Here is a 19,580-nt window from a genome sequence, read left to right on the forward strand (position 1 = left end):
GTACATGAGCAACAGGGTGTTCTACAACAATCCCCACAGACATGCAATAATCATCAAAATCATGTGATGTAAATTCTCCCGCATTATCAAGCCTTACTCTTTTAATGGTATAATCCGGAAAATGTGCACGTAATTTCATAATTTGAGCAAGAAATTTTGCAAAAGCAACATTACGAGTCGATAATAAAGAGATATTAGACCATCTGCTGGATGCGTCTATTAAGACCATGAAGTATCTAAATGGTCCACATGGTGGATAATTGGTCCACATATGTCACCTTGAATTCTTTCAAGAAACATTGGTGTTTCTTTATCGACTTTTAATGGCGAAGGCCTTGTAATTAATTTTTCAAGAGAACAAGATGTACATTGAGGCATTTTATCTATTTTGTGGATCTTTTGACCTTTCAGTGGATGCCCATGTGTATTTTCAATGATCCTTTTCATCATTGTGGATCCTGGATGGCCTAATCTGTCATGCCATAAGTTTATGATACCAGAATCGCAACAATTTTCTTTGACTGCCATATGTGCTTGAGGCACATTTATATATGTATAATGCAAACCAGAATGGAGCATTGGCAATTTTTCCAATATTTGATCTTTGCTTATGATATGCAAATATTTTTCATTACTAACAGTCCTTGACTGAGTATCATATCCATTATGATATATGTTTCTGTAACTCAATAAATTTCTTGTTGATTTTGGGGAAAATAAAGCATTTTCTATTTTGAGCTTTGTACCATTTGGTAATGCTAAATTAGCTTTTCCCACTCCTTCTATCAAGTTTGTAGGACCTGATATTGTATTGATGATCCATTTTGTTGGTTTCAGTTTATAAAAATATTTTTTAGATCTAAGTATAGTATGCGTGGCTCCACTATCCGCTATACATATATCTTCTTCATTTGTTTGATCTTGTGCTCCGGTGATTTTCATTTTAAATCTTGAAAAATATTAAGAAAAAAAATAAGTGTATAACGAAGACATATGATATTTTAATAAGAACTTTATTTAATTGAAACACAAGTAGTACATGAAAGAGGAACTACATAATTAAAGATAATGAGAACACACTTAATAACTGCATCTAATTATAGTAGTCAAGCAACTTTGTTTCAAAGTTCTACCCCAAAGTCTTTAACGCTCAGCTCAGCATTGATATTATTAAAGTTATCAACATAGTTCACTTCTTTCTCTTTTCCTTTTAGAGAGGCTTGGTACAGTTCACACAAATGTGGAGCTGTGCGACAAGCCTTTGCCCAGTGGTTTGTACTTCCACATCTAAAACATGAAGTGCCATTGTTTTCGGACCTACCAGCTTCGTTCTATTTATTTTGGTGGTTGGAATTGGTATTGTGTGGGACATGATAATTATTGGCTCTCTGGTTACGACCACGGCCACGACCACGACCGTAAGAATTATTGTTCCATTTGAATGAAAGCTTACGATCATTAAAATGTCTTTTGTCAAAATGACCACGGCCACGTCCACGGCCTCGTCCTCGACTTTGTTCCCATTTATGACCAGAATTTTTATGAGAACTTTTGTGAGCAACATGTGCTTCTGGTATTGCTAATGAACCCGTGGGAAGAGATTGATGATTTTTCATCAATAATTCATTATTTTTCTCTGCTACAAGGAGCAATGCATTTAGATCAGAGTATCTCCTAAAATTCTGCAAACGATAACGTGTTTGCAAGTTTATGTTTGATGCATGAAACGTGGAGAAAGTTTTCTCTAACTTTTCTTCCTCTGTTACGGGATACCCACAAAATTCTAGCTTTGAGCAAATTTGGTATAAAGCAGAGGTGTAATCATTTACCCTCTTAAAATCTTGGAACCTAAGACTGTTCTATTCATCTCTAGAAGTAGGAAGTAAAACTTCCCTTAGATGACCGAATATGCTTTTCAAATCTTCCCATATCATATATGGGTTATCATAATTAAAATACTCATGCTGTAGTAATTCATCAATATGTTTATGGATGAAAACATCAGCTCTTGCTTTATCCTGGTCAGAGCAATCATTGTATTCTTGGATTGTTTCTAACACATTCATAGATTTTAAATGTCTTTTGACATTTGCTGTCCAAGACATATAATTTTCTCCAGAAATGTTGAGTGCAGGGAATTCGAGTTTTGCTATATTTGACATTTTGTTGCTAAACATAATAGAGCAAATAATAAGATAAATATTAGAATCCATATATATATCAATCAACAATGAGATACAATACATTGGTAGAGCTATAAACATATAAAAGAAAAAGAAAATGCCGAAATCTTCAGATGGGAGATTAAAAATTAGAATGAGAAGTAGTATAAGCATTATAGTGACCAACAGCAAAACCGGGTGAATCATTTTGAGAACTTTATCTTGGATAAATTTAATAAGAAGAATGTTTGTTGTAAATGAAATGGGGTTAATGATTGGTTATTTATAGTGAAAATTTATAACCTTTTTACAACGGTTACATTACCGTTTATAACGGTAACATTACCGTTTGTATGTGTGTGTGTATATATATATAATATATAATATTAATTATTTTAAAGTTAGATAATAAATAAGATATTAAATACAGTTTATTTTATAAAATATATAATTAGTATGCACAATAATAAGAATAGAATTGTTAGTGTAAATAAATCTAACTTCTAAATGAGATATTAGTGTGCATATATAAATAAAAGTTAGAATAGTTATCAAATTTTAATAACAATGTTTATACACATTATTGCTATTACTCAGTATATTAGTTAGTATATGTATATGCATAGATATATATCTAATGTACATAATTAAAGAAGTGTTTATGATGCTTATGTAGATACCTTTGTGTCTATTACCTTTCTTGGTTAGGATATAAGCGGCTCGTGCTGATAACGTGTTATAATATTAGCTCTAACTATAACAATATTATTAGTGTAATATGAGAATTTGAAGATAACAAAACAAGAGAATAAGAAAATGTATGATTCAGTAACTTTTTGATTGTGTCTTCTTAGATTACAAAGGTAGATATATATACAAAAAGGTAATACTATTTAGGGGACATGTTCATTAGTTGGGATTGAAAATTTGGCATCCATCACATGGATGTGTCTTACCGACACTTTCATAATACTTATGTGGAGTGTTCATGTGGCCAAGACTTTTGACAAATGTGAAAAGGTGTTATACAACTTGTAAAATCGTCGGTGGTTTCACAACAGTAGTTAGAATTTTTAGATATTAGTTTCCAAATTCGTATAATTAATATTATTAAATTCACTAGTTGTTTGATTTATTTCATTGTCAAACGTCAACTCATTGTTATGATTTTGACTTTTGCAATTTGGTAATTGACTATTAAAGATTCCAAATTGAGTTCCTACATCCATAATAACATATTGATTTATATAGATAGATGGTTTTGTAAGTGTTTGGGCGTCTTTTCTAACTCTTATTATATATGTGAAGCACTATATTAAATTGTATTATACGGTGATGATAGTTGTTGATTTAAAATTGGTTAATGTATGTATTATACGCTACTTGTATTTTTATATTTAAAAATGGTGAGGTACGTTATTCAATTGGTATTAAAGAACACAATTTATGAATCATGTTTGCAACTTGACGATGATAATATGTGATGAAAACATGGGTATTATAGCGACATCTTTATTTTATTATTGCTTAACTGGCACATATCTTAAAAAGGAAGAAGATAAAGGTTGGTGAAGTTGGGAGACTTGTGAGCAAGGCCAAGGCCCCCCGGAAACATGTGATCATGAAGCTACTTCTTTGATTCTTGGTTTGGGTGTTCCGGTTCCACTCGTTTGGACTTTTAAGTCGAATCGCTAACTATAATTTGGAATAATGGAACTTTGAACTGTGTAATACCAATTCCGTTCAACAGCTTGAACAATGTTTTTATTACTATTAAAGTTAGTTTGTATTGGATGTTTTTAAGAACTAAAACAGTCCCAAAACCATAGAAACGCAAACAATTCATTTTTGAGGCGCCCAAGTGGTATCTGCCTCAAAACCACGTGGGAAGCAAAATGCAATTTGCTCTATATATAAATAATTGCATATCTAAAGTTAATGTATGTATGTGTGTGGTGTTGTTCACGAGTCATACCAAACCGAGTGATGATTTGCTCGCGTTTAGCTCGTTTACAAACCGAACAGAGCTGATCGGCTCATTTACAGACCGAGCCAACTTGAACGAGAATTTTCTGAGCATTTTTTGATCGAGCATCGAGCGAGTTTACGACATTGCGTATCTCTTTTATCGCTTTATTTTATTTATAAGAAACAAATTTAAAGTCAGATATAATGTATTTGAAACAAACTTCAAGTAACCTGAAAGCTTGAAGTTTACAAATGAAAGTGACGTAGAGAATGGAATTTAAAAAGGCTTATAAAATGTGTGTAAACACATATATAAATAATAAGTTAAAAAGAAATTCGAGCAAACTGAACCAAACTATGTGGTCTATTGTTCCCCTTGGTTTCTTAAAAAACCGATTCGAGCTAACCGGGTCATTTACAAACTCAGCCGAAATCGGAAGTGCATTTTCAAAATATTATGCTATTTTGCGAGCGTTCTTTGAGCAGTTTAAACAGCCTATATAAGTGTGTAAATATAACTGACCTTGTCAAACCCACTTTTCAAAATTTAAAACGGTAGACAAAATCGTATAAATTTTAGACAAAATTACATAAATTGTCATTTATGTTTGCACTCAATCACCACTAGAAAACATGCCAATTGGCGACAACAGTATTTGTAGCAAAATTGTGGCAAATGGCTCATAGCCACAAATTTTCGACAAACCAGATTTGTGTAAAAAAAAGCCGTGGCAAATCCCTTTACTTACAATTATGCGACAAATTTTGCTTCAAATATACTACAAATTCTATTTGTCGCTAAAAATGCGACAATTTTGCCACAATTGTTTTTTTTACCTTTTTCTACAACTAAAGGACAAGTTTCACTGTTTTATAAAAAATAATTTAAATTGTTGATAACATTAATAAAAGTAATTAATCAGTAAAGATAATTAACTAATTAAATTTTAATTATGACAAAATTGTCACAAAACGCTAACGGACTTTGCCACAATCTTCCTACAAAAGCTTCATACAAACTTCCCACAAATTCATGAAATAAAACTTGCTACAAAACCTTGGAAAAGATTTACTATAAATTTGCTACAAAACCTTAATAAATTTTGCTACAAACTTTCTACAAATTTTGGATAAATGCTGCAACAAAATTGCTACAAATGATTAAAAAATTAATGTTTTTTATAAATATAGAAAACAAAATTTTGCTGTGAAAAATGCAAAATTATTTAAAAATTTCCAGAAGAGCACGTTTACAATCGTGAAATAAAAATAGCAAACATCTTACGTGATCACACGTTCGTTAATACAAAACGAAAGTCTTTTACTTGTCCGCAAATTTCTTAAACATTTCTTCCATCCTTTTTTGCCATTCCTCACGTTCGGCACGTTCTTTTTCCCGTTCTTGTTCACGTCCTTTCCCCGCTCTTGTTCACTTTCGGCTCGTTCTTCTTCCCTCTCTTGTTCATATTGTTCTAAGAGGGCTTGTACTTTTGGGGTTAAAATTTGCCAAAAGGTATATAAAAAAAGTATATTAACCAAATGTTTGTTACTAACACATATATAGAAAAAATGGAATATTAAACTTCAAAGAATGTTACTTTTGTTATCATTCTAATAAATATACATAACATAATGATCTCTTATGATTAACTTAAAACATGTTAAGAATCATATATGAACTCTCATGATTAAACCCAAAATCCCACAACCAAACAACAAGCACAATGACTACATTATAAAGAAAAATTAAGCCCTAACCATAAACAAAACATCAAATGCAGCCAAACCCCTAACAACAAAGTATGTGCATATTACCATTTCTTGTGTTTTAGGGGCAACTCTACAGAATAATAACCAAATTTTTAAACTGTTTCAATCATATCACTCATAAAATCTTTTGTCCAATCATGCCACTAAAGTTGTCTTTTTATTCTAATCCTAGATATTTTAAATGGATAAAACGTCAATAGGTTTTTTTATTTTTAAATATTTTGACATTGCGAAATATTTTTTAAAAAATTGAGAACAATAAATATTAAATTGCGAAAAATTGCAAAATATAATAATAATATTCTGGAAAATTGCAAATTTTTTTTTTTGTAAATTTAAGCTTTCTTTTATGAAAAATTACAAAAAAATAATAATATGAAAAATTGCACAAAAAAACTGGAAAATTGCAAAAAAAAAAAAAAAAACCTTTTCAAAAATTTTCAGTTTTTTTTTATTTTTTCACAATTAATTTTTTTTTTCTCAATGTTTACTAATTTTGTTAACTATTTAAAAATAAAAAAATCTACAAAACCTGCTATCAAGGTAAAATATATAGGATTAGAACAAAAAAAGAAACTTTAGTGACCTAATTGGAACAAAATGTTTTATGAGTGAACTATTTGGAACAATTTCAAAACTTTTTTACTATTTTATAGAGTATTCCCTTTTTTTAACAAACGAAATGAAGATAAATTACCAGTTCTTTCTAACATGGCGTGGTTAAACTGCTCCAACAACTTCTACAAAACTTCTATTAAGGAGTAAATTGGTTTAGGTAGTTCGATTAGGGCTACAAAAATGGTGGTGGTGGGAGACAATGAGGAGAGAATGAGAGAAGAAGAGAAACATCGAAAGTGGGAATGAATTATCGTTTGGTGCCAGATAAGGTAGAGAGAAGAGAGTGATAGGGAAATAAAGGAGTGTTAGTAGCGGAAAAGGAAAGGAAAGGAAAGGAGGGGTTTTTAAGTTTTGGGTTTCTAAGTTTCATGTGACATCCCACATCGGTTGGGAAAGAGAACTAAGCCTTCATTACAAGAAGATGGATACATTCCCCATCGTAATGCGCTTTGGGCGCTTAATGGTAGTGGATGATAGGAGAATTCCACGGTTAAGCGTGCTCAGGTGGGAGTAGTATGAGTATGGGTGACCACCTGGGCAACCAAAAGGAAATCTATGAGGCGATGGTGGTACGTCCCTGCCAAAGTAGACAATATTATGGTGCGGTTGTAGCTGTGTTGTTACAGAGTATCAGAGCCAAGGTCAGACCGGTGGTATCAAGTCCCGCGAGAACGCTATACCCATAAGTGGGGGGCGGGGGGGGGGGGGGGGGGGTGGATTGTGAAATCCCAAATCGGTTGAGAAGGAGAACTAAACCTTCTTTATAAGAAGGTGGATACCCTCCCCATCATAACGCGTGTTGAGCGCTTAATGAGAGGAGAATTCCACAGCTAAGCGTGCTCAGGTGAGAGTAGTATGAGGATGGGTGACCACCTGGGCAACCAAAAGCAAATCTATGAGACGATGATAAGACTTTCCGACCAAAACAGACAATATTATGGTGCGGTGATAGCAGTGTTGTGACATTTCAATAATTGAATGATGGTATGAAAGTCTTGATATTTCTTTTCAAGTGTTTATATGCCATTAACTGAACGTGGTATTTCAGTTTTCTTATTTATCATGAGTAATTACAAGTCTTTATAACTAAGTGGCGCATGTTAGATTACTAAACTAAAGCAACAACATTCTCAATAAAACTAGTTATTTTAGTTGAAGTTTCCTTCTGTTTTTTAGGAAAAACTATTTATTTTATTACGCGTGTTACCCTCTTTTTTGTTCTTTATGAAAAACTAGTTATTTTACTCAGCGCGTTACGTCGGGCAACTGGCAGAACGACCATCGTTAAAACTCGGGCATTGGTAAACCCAAGTGTTACGTTGGTGGGTTGACATGAATTTGAGAGTTAAAACCCAAGAAATTAATTCGTCAAATTAAGATATAAAAACAGTATTTAAAATGATGTTTATTATATATTAATGCATATAAAAAAAATTTAAAAAACAATAATAAAGAATGAAGCAAGATTCTTCCAATCTACTCGATCAATCGCTTTTGGTACGCTTCTAGTCAGTATCCAATCACACCTGGGCCACTTTCCTCAAAGTCTAGTTCCGCCTCCTATACGACTCGTGTCTACTAAACCGAATACACAACACGAACCTACACTACTTTAACATGTATCGTGTATGACCTTAATAGGTTTTGTTTACTAAACAGGTAGACACGAATCGACCTGGTAATTTTCGTGTCTAAACAGGTAAAATACTCGTTTACCTATTAAGTACATGTTAGTACAGTTGTGTTCATGTTCGTGTTTGATATATAGGTACATGGTAACTTTTCGTGTCATGTGTCTTATCGTGTATGGGTATACATGATATACTAGCCATACGTACACGTGCGCACACACACACATACATTCATACATACATACATACACACACACACATACATACATACATACATACATACATACATGCATGCATGCATGCATACACACATACACACACACACACACAGACACATAGGCGACATTATCACCACTATCTTGCTTGAGGTTTCAAAATTCCTCCTCGAGCTTTTGAAGTTCGTGCTTGGGACAGAACTTCTTCATCATGAGTTCCTTGAGATCGGACCATGGAAGAGCCATAGCCGTTTCCGATCCTTGGAGGTGCATGATATTACCCCACTATGTAAGAGCCGTCTTTCTAAACATGCTCGAGGCGAAATTTATATTTTTCGCTTCGGGGCACTCGTTGTTTCGGAACACACTCTCAATCGATTCAAACTATTGCAACAAAGTAGTCGCACCGTTGGTTCCAAAGAACTCGGTAGGGTTAGCAGTTGTAAATTGCTTAAACAAGTAAGATGCGGGTTTGGGTTCAACAGTTGCAACAACGGGTGGAGGTTGGGTAGCTTGGATTTGGGTTACATGTTCGAGAATCACAACGGCCATTTGCTTGACGATGAAAGCAGCCATACGTCGGTTGGAGTTCTTGTGCGGGTGACGGCTTACCGGAGGCATGCTAAAAATTATAAAGAAATGGGATAAGTTTGAGGTAAAAAGAAATGGATATGATGGTGTATAAAAAATAAGATTTCAATTTTTGATTGTGAATCCTAGAGTTAGTGAGGAGGAGATGTTAGTGTTAAATAAAAATATAAAGCTTTGTATATAATAACAAAACCGAAAACAAACGTAAATGATTTTTGTGAGGTTAAAGCTTGAAAATTTGAGATTTGAGATTTCTAGAGTCGAAAAATCGTACATGAAGCACCATGATTTGATATTCCAACACTAAAAAGTTATCACACCCCAAACCACGGCCTAGGTGTATGACACATATGTTGGTACCACAATTGTAATTAAATCAGAGTCATGTTTTAATAGCGGAAGACTTTAAAACTTATGGATTTAAAATGTAATATTTACATACAAAAGACGGGGTTTTAAAAGTTCCCGTATATAATTTGAAAGATTACTTGTTTAAGTTTTACAAAACAAACCACCATTTATATTATATTATATTTCACAAAAATATCCGAGCCATCGGATTCTTGCACTCCGTCATTCCAAGTGCTAACCTTGATCACCTGCAAAATGTAAGAAAATACGTCAGCAACGAATGCTGGTGAATATTCTCACGCTAAAAAATATTTTCTTTACTAAATTACCCCCCGAGACTACGTAGGTCTCGGCCCAACGTGGCTTAGGAATAATCAAGTTAAAACAACACAATTCATAAACTTAAGTCTCTATACTCGGTTCCCCCCAGCAAACACCGCACCGTTCGACTAGTTGAGTGCCTATACGTATACACAAGGTCATACTCCCCGCAGGCGAGCGTAATTGTGACCAGGTGTGATGTGCCCACCACATATATAAGGATCCAAACAAATGTACACGATAGCCTGAGGCCAGTATTTATACTCTGGTTTGTAAATATTTTAGAGACACTTAGTCTCATGTAAAGTTTTTCATGTAACCTGTTTGACTCGTTTGAAAACAAGTTTGTAAAAGTTGGGGCGTATTCATCTTTTGATTTGGATCGGCTTCAAACACCATCCGAGGTTCTTTCCCGTTGCTATCTCGCACCTATAGTACGAGTATAACCAATTGTTAATCGGATATATAATCCGGCTTACGACCTATAGTCTTATTTTATAAACTTTACCTCGATGAACCTTTAGTTCAAAATCTCTTTTACTTTAAAACCATTAGTTTTAAAAGTAATTTATAAACCTTTAGTTTATTTATAAAACCCTACGTTTCTTCTTTTCTAGGAAACATATTCTTTTCTTTTATTATTTAAGAATAGTTATTTATTCCTTAAATAATATTTATAACAAAGATTATATATATACTTACACACATATATACATATTTCTAAATGCTCATAATTTATCTTTTATTTTTTCTTTGTTATATTTTCTTTTCTTTTATCGAGGTATCGAGTATAACCTCGACTTAAGGTTTAAGCCTTTTATAATATTTTATTATTATTTAATTGGTGTTACGCCTACCTTTGTTGGCTTATGGATACCCTAATTACTCGAGCAGCATTCCTACGTCGCTTCACCTTCTTTTCTTTATCGATCACCCTTTCCTTTCCTTGGCTCGCCAAATGACAAACACCAATCCTACACCACTTATCGGCACGCCTTACGAGACTAACCATCATGATGTAAAGGAAGTAACAAAACACCTTCTTGGTTGATACGTCGGTGGAACGTGGCACGAATTTCGAGGAAACGAACACGGAAATCAAGGAATTATAGCACGGTTTTCAAGGTGGATTCGAGGGTCGGGTTCTCGGGGTTTAGAGAGATGCTAGAGAGATGAGAGAGAGCAGGTTTTGGTGTGAGAAATGAAAATCCCGGACCTGCTATTTATAGACAAATCCTGGAAGCCCATCGCGGTACGCGACGGCTTCCTGGTCACCCGTCGCGTATCGCAACATAGCCCAGGCCAGTCACCATGTAGGTCTGCCACGTGTCACCACGTGGCAGACGGTGTGCCACGTGTTGACATGTGGCGGACGACGTGCCACATGTGGCCACGTGTCGGGACATGTTGCGGGAGGTGTGCCACGTGTGGACATGTGGCAGATCTTGTGCCAAGGTGTCAGACCACGTCATCGCGTATGCCAAGGTGTCAGACCACGTCATCGCGATACGCGATGACGTTGGTTCAACAACGACCGCGTATCGCTGTTGACTCCTTCTAGAACCTTTTGACCAAGCCCCTCGCGATACACGATGGGCTTGTCTTTTGTCCCGTAGCGTATCGTGATAGGACAAGATAACAGAATTTTCATTTTCAACCTTGAAGTTTGGAATTTGGCAGAATTGGTCCCTTGACTTTGGAAGTTTGATATTTTTGGCTCGAAATTTCCGTGATGTTACATCCTCCCCACCATGAAATAAATCTCGTCCTCGATATTGCTTCTTTATAATAGATGGGGGTATTTCTTTCTCATTTTGGATTCGAGTTCCCATGTATACTCGGGCCCTCTTCGCGAGTCCCATTTTACTTTAACAATTTTCAATGTTCGTCTTTTTAATTTCTTAGTTTTCGAATCTTCAATTTGAATTGGACGTTCTATGAATTTTAAGTTTTCATTTATTTCGACTTCTTTTAATGGCATAGCTAAAGATTCATCGGTTAAACATTTACGCAGATTTGAAACATGGAACACACCATGTATTCCTTGCATTTCCTCGGGCAATCACAAACGGTATGCAACAGTACCAATTCGTTCAAGTACCTCGAAGGGTCCAACGAATAGAGGACTTAACTTTCCTTTCTTGCCGAAGCGAACTACGCCTTTCCATGGCGAGGCTTTTAAAAGAACTTTGTCACCAACATTGAATTCTAACGGCTTACGACGGACATCGGCGTAACTCTTTTGGCGATCACGTGCCGTCTTAAGTCGTTCTCGGATTTGGAGGATTTTGTCGGTGGTTTCTTGGACTATTTCGGGTCTAGATAATTGATTATCTCCGGTTTCAGACCAACACACAGACGTTTTACACTTTCGACCATATAATGCCTCGAATGGTTCGGCTTGAATACTTGTGTGATAACTATTGTTATACGAGAATTCCATTAGGGGTAAGTGGTCATCCCAACTCCCACCTAAGTTAATCACACAAGCGCGGAATATGTCTTCCAACGTTTGAATTGTCCTTTCGCTTTGCCCATCAGTTTGTGGATGATAGGTGATGCTAAGGTTCAGTTTCTTACCAAGCGCTTGTTGGAAGCTTTTCCAGAAATGAGACGTGAAACGACTGTCTCGATCAGATATTATAGACAGCGGTACTCCATGCCAAGCAACAATGTTGTTCACATAAATACGCACTAATCTATCCATAGAGTATGACTCATTGATAGGTATAAAGTGTGTGGATTTTGTTAATCGATCCACAATAACCCATATGGCATCATGTTGTCGAGTCGTTTTCGGGAGTTTGGTGATGAAATCCATAATGATTAACTCCCATTTCCATACGGGAAGTTCGGGTTGCTGGAGCAATCCCGAAGGCTTTGGGTGTTCAGCCTTGACTTTTAAACAAGTTAAGCATTTCGCCACATGCGAAGCGATGTCCTTTTTCATCCCATTCCACCGGTAGTTTGGTCTAAGATTTTGGTACATTTTATCACTACCGGGGTGCATCATGTACTTGGACTTGTGAGCTTCATTCATTATCTTTTCACGCATGTCCCCAACGATTGGTACCCAAATCCGGTTTCCCATTCTAAGGATACCATTGTCACCTTTGACTATCGAGTCAATGGTGCCGTTATGTTTTTCGTTGGAGATTTGGTTTTCATTTATCGCTTGAGTTTGGGCAGATTTGATTTGTTCGAAAAGATCAACTTGAAGTTCTAGCCTTAACGCTTGGACTCTTTTTGGTTTTTCCTGCTCTTTACGACTCAAGGCGTCAGCCAAAACGTTGGCTTTACCTTCATGATATACGATCTTGCAGTCGTAGTCGTTGAGAGTTTCCATCCAGTGTCGTTGGCGCATGTTAAGCTCTTTTTGATCGAAGATGTGCTTCAAGCTTCTATGATCAGTGTACACGGTAAATCTTACTCCATAGAGATAGTGCCTCCATATCTTTAGTGCAAAGATTATGGTGCCTATCCCTAGATCGTGAGTTGTATAGTTCTTTTCGTGCACCTTGAGTTGACGAGAGGCATAAGCTATCACTTTCTTTTGTTGCATTAGTACGCATCCCAAACCGGAATGAGACGCGTCACTAAAGACTACAAAATCCTCAGTACCTTCTGGCAAGGCCAATATAGGGGCTTGAGTGAGTTTTTGTTTAAGTATGTCGAAGGCCTATTGTTGTTTCGTTCCCCATTCATACTTGATATTTTTGCGAGTCAAAGAAGTTATGGGGACAACAATTCGGGAGAAGTTTTTGTGACATTCGTCAATTTCGGGTCTCAATTCATATTTGTTTTATAATCTTTATTGATATAAACCGACCCGTTTTGTAAACCCAAACCTTTGATATAATAAAAATGATGGATTTTATGTTACAATATTGTTTTACACTTGTTGGGTCTTGAAAACATTCATTTCGGCCTTTAAAACGCGTAAAAATCACTTAAAACGAACCGCATGGACCAAAACTGCCATTTTTGAAAAATGAAAATATCAGATTTTGCACCCATAGCGTAGCACGACCAGACAACAAGAACTTGGGAGCGTAGCGCGACCAGACTGCATATCAGCAACTCATTTTTGGTTATTTTTATGTATACATGTCACCAAAACACCCCATTTTCATGCAAGACCCTTTATGCTTGACAATTTCAACTTACCCTATATATACACCACCCTTTCCTTCCATTAATCTTTGCTACAACTCCAAATTCTCTCTCAAATTCAAAGATTTTAAGGTTATTTTCATTATGTTCTTGAAGGTTTGACCTCTAAAAGTCAAACTGAGTTTTCTCTTTAATTCTAACTTGTTCATCTAACATTACTAACTCTTGAATATGGTGGTACAACATATATATAATACACACCCCTTGTTTCCTTTGTTAGTTACTTCACCGACTCCGGTTGGTTGAGTTTCGAACGTCATAAGGTAAGGCTTCATGGAGGACTTCGTGTTCTTGATATACACATACACACACATAACTTATTATACATATCATTTATGCCTAACTTCTGCTCATTTTAGTTTGTTAGTCACATTTACAATTCTTGGGTATGTGGAATCCGTCTATGAACTCATTGTGAGATGGAAACCGAACCAAAACGAACTTTTGTTAAAAAGACTTGTTGTTGACCTTTTTAGTTGTAGAACTTAAATATTTTCATTTGTACATTTTTATACAAGATCTATGATATATGGGTATACAGAATCCATCTATGAACTTGTTGTGAGATGGAAACCGAACCAATCCGAATTTTACTCACTTAAGACACACAAGTGTGTTTTTAGCTATCAAGACTTGTATACCTTAAAAATAGTTTACAAATTGATTTTAATTATTATCTTAAGTACTTGGAATTGTAGGATCCAACTTGATCTCATAACATAGTTTGGACCGACAAAACCGAACACTCGCTTAACGTGCGTGTTAGTTCTAAAACAATAGATCTACATACTTGGTTAAGTGTTATTATATTTTAACGAGTTATCTCATGACAATTAATATTTAGGAAAGTTGACTTTGGGTTTGACCATTTGTCAAGACCCGAACCAACAACCTGAACACTCGTTAAAAACCCGTTTTAGTATCTTTGTCCTAAAGGAACTTGCATTTCGCATTTTTCTCACCTTATTACTTAACTTGGGTTAAGTAAATATCGAGGTTAGATACTTTAACCCGGTTTCAAGAAAACTTACATTTTAAAGGGTTATTATTATAAATTCTTAAGTAGTTACATTTTAAACCTTGAATTTTAAATTGTTTACTTTTTGCAACAATTATTTTATTTAAAGATCTTCAAGGCAACCTTTCTAAATCCAAGACTTCTTTTATTTTAAGCTTCATAAGTTAAATCGTCTTTCCGGAAAATCTCTAAATAATCAATCTTTCAAGTTTATTACTTGAATGTGAGTAACTTCATACCCTGTTTTCTATCTTTTACTTTGGGGGTGACATTTCATCTTATCTAAACTAAATGTTTTATACTTGGGTCTTAAACCACAAACATTGTTGTATACTTTACTTGAATAATTGCTCGATTTGGTGTTCTATGCTTATTTGCCTATGTGTTTATAGCTTTTGGATGGTGGATCTATAAATCCTAGACCATTTGGCAACCCCTCATGGCAAGGTGTCGTTAACGTAATGGAATTAATGATAACTATAAAATCCTAAACTATTTGGCAATCCCTTATAGTTGGGTGTCGCTAACTTGTTAGTGATAACTATTTTATCTAAGTTTTTAGCTATTATTTATGGTTTCGTATACTAGTTTTGTGGCTTTTCATACAATATAGCAATTGTTCAAACTTATGAATTGCTCACCAACCTTTGTGTTGACAAACTTAATTTTATGAAATGCTACAGGTTTGCATCTAGGTTGATTATGGAGTTCGGTGAAGAAAACGTCACAAATACCGTTAGGATATTAGCAAAAATGAACAATATTTGATTTGCTATATTTTGCTATATTTTGTTGTACTTGACTTATGAATATTCGGTTATGTGACATGTTCTATGTCGTGAAATGAAATGAGTTTGTTAAATATTGTCGCTTTAAATAGTGTCATGCGATTATGGGCAATCGTTACACCTCGGCATGTTCCGCCGCCTTTGGTCGGGGTGTGACAGATTGGTATCAAAGCCATGACAATTAAGATAGGTGGTTAGACGTAATGACCTAGAATTGTTATGCTTAGGCTCCTATACGTGTGTTCATACGTGTTTACTCTATTTTATTGTTCATATCGCAAGTTTATTTATAAACTTGTTTAAAATTCACCAACATCCTAAATGTTCACATACACACACTTTCATAGTATTTCCAAGGTATCCTTACCTTAAAACGCAAAAAGTAGATTTTTATTGTGTTTTATGGATTACAAGATTAACTTGGATCCCGTTGTTTCAAATCCTTTAAAAGTTGCGTTTATATCGGGTTTGTAGCCATCATAGAAAACGAGACATTATAAAATGACCATTTGACAAAAAGATTCCAATGATCGAAGGTGATTTACTTACCTGGGATGGTTGAGTTATAATGCTCGTTTTCTAGGCCATAAACCGCGTTATAAATGTCAATTCTTTAAGTAGTCGAATGCGAGCGTTCCGGTCGCCATCCTAATTTTTGGTGTTAAAACAATAGGGCTACGGTGATTTCGTGGACTAGTGTTTTGGCATGACGTTGTATCTCGATTTATTGTGTTATCATTGTTATTTGAGTCTAAAACATGAAAAAGTCATGGTGATCTCGTGCACATGTTTAGACTCCAACGTGGTGTTTTATAAAACCTTTTACTTAGTGTTGGAATATCAAGTCGTAATGATTTCATGCGCGATTTTTCTGATTCTATAAATCTCAAAATCTCAAATTTTCAAGCTTTAACTATCTCAAAATCATTTAAGTTTTGTTTACGGTTTTATTATTTATGAACAAAGTTTTATATTTTATCTAACACTAACATCTTTTCCATACTAACTCTAGGATTCAAAAATCAAAAAAAAAAAATCAAAATCTTATTTTATTTTATACACCTTTATATTCATTTCCTTTTACCGAAAACTTATCCCATTTTCTTTATTAATTTTAGCATGCCTCCGCTAAGACGCCAACCGCGCAAGAACTCCACTCGACGTATGGCCGCCATCATCGCCAAGCAAAGACCACTGTGATTCCCGAACTTATGACCCAAATACAAGCAAACCAACCCGCACCCGTTGTTGCACCTGTTGAACCCAAACCCGCATGTTACCTACTTATGCAATTTACTAGTGACAACCCGTCCAAATTCATTGAAACCAATTGTGCGACTACCTTGTTGCAATGGCTTGAATCGACCGAGAGTGTGTTCCGAAATAGCGAATGCCCCGACGCGAAAAAGACAAATTTCGCGTCAAGCATGTTTAGAGAAACCGCTCTAACATGGTGGGGAGTGTTATGCACCTCCAAGGTTCGGATGTGGCTATGGCTCTTCATTGGCCGATCTCAAGGCGCTTATGATGAAGAAATTCTGTCCCAAACACGAGCTTCAAAAGCTTGAGGAAGAATTTTGGAACCTGAAACAAGAAAGTGGTGATAACTCCACTTACTCACTCCGATTCCATGAGTTGAGCATCCTTTTTCCTCAGTTGGTTACCCCAACCGAACGTGAAGTCGATAAATACATTGGGGGTTTACTGATGCAAATCCATGACTCCGTCATGAGTAGCAAACCCGCAAACCTTGAGGAAGCCATCACATTAGCCGGTGCGCTATTGGAAAATCACGTGAAGGCGGGTACTCTAACCCTCAAGAAACCAAGTGAGAAAGCCAAAGACGAGCCCGCTCCCCAAGCCAAGGTTGAACCCACACCACAAGCCATTAACTACTCAAACTCTTCCCGACACAACAACAACAACAACAAAAAGAAACCCAAAACCAACTACCGAAATTATGCCGTCACCCAACCTCAACCACAACAACAAACTCAAACCCTCCCTCAAAACCGAAAACCTTATGTTGGGAACTCCCCGCTATGTAACACTTGCCAACTTCACCACCCAACAAACTCGCCTTGTCGCCAATGTACCATTTGTAACCGACTTGGCCATCTCAACACCATATGCCGATCCACCCAACGAACCCAACCTAACCAACCAAGGATTTTTCCCCAAAATTCCCAAAACCTATATGCACCCTACCCACCAAACCAACCCCAACCACCCCGAGCTTGTTACAATTGTGGAGCTCTAAACCATTTCCGCAACAATTGCCCTCGCCTCACCTTTGCTAACCAAACCATGACCGTACCTTACTACCAAACCCAATCCTACCAAGTTCAAACCTACCAACCCCAAATTCCCCAACTCAATGCACCACTCATCCAACCCATCCAAGCAATCCAAGCACCACCTCCACCTCCACAACAAGCACCTCAAGTTAACCATGGTAATCAAGGGAGAGCTTTTATGATGAATGCAAATCAAGCTCAAGTGGCAAACGATGTTGTGAACGGTATGTTTTTGGTGAACTATCATTTGGTTTCTATTTTATTTGATACCGGTGCCGATTGAAGTTTTATTTCTTTGAAATTTGAGTCGAAACTTGCTATGCCTCGAACTAAGCATTCTCGACCGTTCTCTGTTGAAGTCGCCAATGGAAATTCTATTACCACCGATTCCGTCATCCGCGATTGTTCTCTTATTCTTTCTAAGCATAAATTTTCTATCGATCTCATCCCGATGCAAATGGGTAGCTTCGATGTCATAGTAGGCATGGATTGGTTATCTTTGTACCGTGCCGAAGTCGTTTGTTTTGATAAATTCATTCGCATCCCGCTCGTCAACGGTAAAATTCTTAAGGTCTTTGGAAACACAACGTCTCGAAGGCTAAGTCTCATGTCGTGTGCTCAATCGCAAAAGTAATTACGCCAAAAGTACGTTCCGTTTCTAGCTCTCTCGGTGACAAAAGACAAAAAGGAAAGGAAAATCCAAGATATTCCTATTGTTTGTGATTTCCTTGATGTCTTTCCCGATGATGTTACCGGTCTTCCTTCCGTTCGTCCGATTGAATTTCAAATAGATCTTGTGCCCGGCGCGATGCCCGTGGCCAAAGCTCCTTATCGTCTAGCCCCGTCGGAAATGCAAGAACTATTAAACTAACTCGAAGAACTTTCCGATAAAGGCTTCATTCGTCCAAGCTCTTCTCCTTGGGGCGCTCCCGTTCTCTTCGTGAAAAAGAAGGATGGTTCATTTCGTATGCGCATTGATTATCGTGAACTTAACAAGCTTACTATTAAAAATCGTTACTCATTGCCACGTATCGACGACTTATTCGACCAACTTCAAGGCGCAACTTGTTTCTCCAAAATTGATCTTCGATCGGGTTATCATCAATTGAGTGTTCGCGAAGAAGACATTCCTAAAACCGCTTTCCGTACTCGATATGGACATTTTGAATTTTTGGTTATGCCCTCCGGGTTAACAAATGCACCCGCGGTATTTATGGACCTCATGAACCGCGTTTGCAAACCATTCCTTGATAAATTCGTTATTGTCTTTATTGATGACATCCTTATCTTCTCTAAATCCAAAGCCGAACATGAACATCATTTTCGTTCCATTCTCGAGCTCCTAAGAAACAAACAACTCTATGCCAAATTTTCCAAATGTGAAATTTGGCTCGAGGAAGTTCAATTTTTGGGACATATCGTAAACGACAAAAGTATTCATGTTATCCCGCTAAAATTGAGGCCATAAAGGATTGGAAAACTCCAACGACTCCCATGAAAATTCGATCCTTTCTCGGTTTGGCCGGATATTATCGGCGTTTCATTCAAAATTTTTCCAAGATCTCTTTGACTCTTACCGCTCTCACCCATAAGGGATAACCCTTCGATTGGGGTTCGAAGCAAGATGAAGCCTTTTGTACTCTCAAGGACATGCTTTGCAATGCTCATATTCTAACC

This window comes from Bidens hawaiensis, unplaced genomic scaffold (assembly GCF_021521415.1).
Source record: "Bidens hawaiensis isolate Kalapana, Puna unplaced genomic scaffold, B.hawaiensis_p1.1 tig00014139_1, whole genome shotgun sequence".
NCBI lineage: Eukaryota > Viridiplantae > Streptophyta > Magnoliopsida > Asterales > Asteraceae > Bidens > Bidens hawaiensis.